We start from the raw sequence: 2,631 nt of genomic DNA on the forward strand, positions 1-2,631 counted from the left end.
TTTAATATTAGTTGTGTTTTGGTTCTTTATTTAGGCGTTTGGTGATGTTTTGTGCCCAGAAATGTGCTGTAAGAACTTAACTCTTGCTTCTATCAATTAGCCTGTGGTAAAATTAGATTTGTTATATGTCATTTCACTTAACGTTAGTTTCCAAGAACCTATCAACAATATTGAGGACTTACTGTACAATGAAGTCCTGCCATTTTACCATCCTTGGGGGCAGAGCCATGCAACTGCTTGGGAGTGGCATGTCCAGGATTCACTGAAGTATTTCTAACACTGCCAGTAACTGGATGCCATTGGACCTGATCCAAGTCGAGTCATGCCAAATTCCATGCTATGTACTGTATAGAGAGAATCACACGATGGTTGGAGATCCATATGTTGTGTTCTGTACTTTTCTATTATTGTGTAATACAAGATCTTCCAGACAAAAAAAAATGAGCTGTCTCTGGTCCCATCTATGGCTTCTGATGACCAGGACTTTAAGGTATGTTAAGAAGATAAGGCACACGAAGAATTTTTTTTTAAGCTCCCCACATGCCTATTACTGGAATCTGAAATAAGAGAAAAACAGCAATCACAAGTTTTCAAGAGAACGAGGCTGGTCTACAAAGAAAGCAAAAATTACATAAACAAGTGAACCACACCCCAAATCTGAGAGCCTCTACTCAGTGATAGAAGCTCCTGATAAGTTTCTATGCTCATGCTTTTTATAAGTTCAAATATGAAAATGAGGCAATAAGTCAAATATAAAGCAAAAATGGTAAGCAATTGTTGAATGACAGAACAAAAAGAAAGGTGAATTAGAAAGGACTGGAAAGAGCAAGGGCTCTGTAACTTATAGAAAACATCACAATATTTTCCAGATTTCCTTACTCTCTTCACACAGAGCGTAAGTACCTAGTATTTGCCGTTTCGGCTTATCAGTTAACCTCTGTTCACACCTTCACTTCAAAGGTACTTATGCATACATAAAATTATCAGCCTCAAACAATAGATTCAAAATGTGTAAGATTCGAAAAATCATTATAAACATACTATCTCACTGTGGTGGCACTCCAGAGTATATAAAGGGTATTCACATCCATTGTGTCATTGGATATTTAAAGCAAATAATGTAAAACTTTTGCATCACACACTCTTCTGATATGTGTGTGTTCACACTAATATTTTCTAAATAAGTGTATTCTGTATTTCATAGATGCTATCTATCACTGTTAGTAAATTAACTTTCATGGTAGCCTTAAAATGCAAATCCTTACACGAAAAGCAAAATTAAAAACAACAAACCCCAATTGAAAGCCCTGTTGGAGGCCATAAAAATCCTTGTTAATGGACTTGGTATTCAATAGCAACATGGGCATATGGTTCAGTATACTGCCGAAAGTATAGATAGAGCCCCTTTGGGGAAATAAAACAAAAGAACCTATGTTTGGGCGACCTGATCTTCATGAGAGCAGTTAGCTTCTTTGCACTTCTTAAAATTCTAAATCCTTACCTCCGTGTGCAGCATACTGGGTTAGCAGCTAACCTGACTGTCACAGTAAGTCCACCTAATGGCACCTGTATAAACAGAAACCTGGTCGTGATTGTTTTCTAAATGGGATTTATCCAACATGTTACTACAGACATGCACCTTCCTCGTTCAGGCAAACAAGTCGCTAATGGCTTAGAGGAGAGAGCCCTTGAAGGCTCATTTTGCAAGGAGAAGAAAGTAGAGGGGGCCGTTCTTTTACTGCTGAGATAAAGGAGGGGGTAAAGGGAAAGAGTCTTTTTCAATAAATATACTATTTATAAAAAGAAATAAAACCTAGGTACTGAAACAAAATTGAAAAGGAAAGCACATTTATCAGGGGGGAAAGATTTATTCAAACATTAAAGCTCTCGGGTTACCTCTGTTTTCGTTTGAGATATTCGTATTTTAATAACTCTGCATTCCAGCTTCTCCTCTTACTGGATGTGAAGCCAAGTTTCTACCCAGTGCTCACGATTATGCTGTTAGCTAAATGATCAATCACGCTATCGCCAATTTCACATCGAGAATTCACCGCAGGGTGAAATCAGAGAACAAAATGGTTGTGGGGGAAGAATTTGTTTAAATACAGCTAGTTTGAGGAACTGGCAAAGTGCAAAAAAAAAAAAAATGGAAAACATATGAAGTGTAAATGCATCTATCTGTAAGGCAGACCCATTTCAAAGCTTTCCACAACACGATAGTCATTGTGTGATGTATCTGAGTGTTTAGACTAGTGAAATACTGTAATCTGGTTGCAACTAAATACCAATATTTCACTCCATCCACTGTGGGCATCAATTTGTATTTACTGCATGTCTCTAAACTATACGAATACAAAAAAATACACTGAAGGCTACTTATGAAATGAAGCTCAATTTTATATTTATGACCAGAAAAACGTTTTAAGAAAATCCGACAGTCGGATATCCCAAGCAAGAGGAATAAAGGGCATCAGAATGAAGCCCAGTAATATTTTCGAATAACTAATGCTAGAGCGTATTCTGTACGTGTGGAGTCCCACACATAACACAGAAAACTCTGTTATAGATGCGCCAACAGTGGTTTGGAAGCAGATATTCAAGGAGAAAGCAGGGAAGCCTGGGTTCTGATTG

The sequence above is a fragment of the Pteropus medius genome, unplaced genomic scaffold (genome assembly GCF_902729225.1).
Source record: "Pteropus medius unplaced genomic scaffold, Ma_sr-lr_union100, whole genome shotgun sequence".
NCBI classification, from domain to species: Eukaryota; Metazoa; Chordata; class Mammalia; order Chiroptera; family Pteropodidae; genus Pteropus; species Pteropus medius.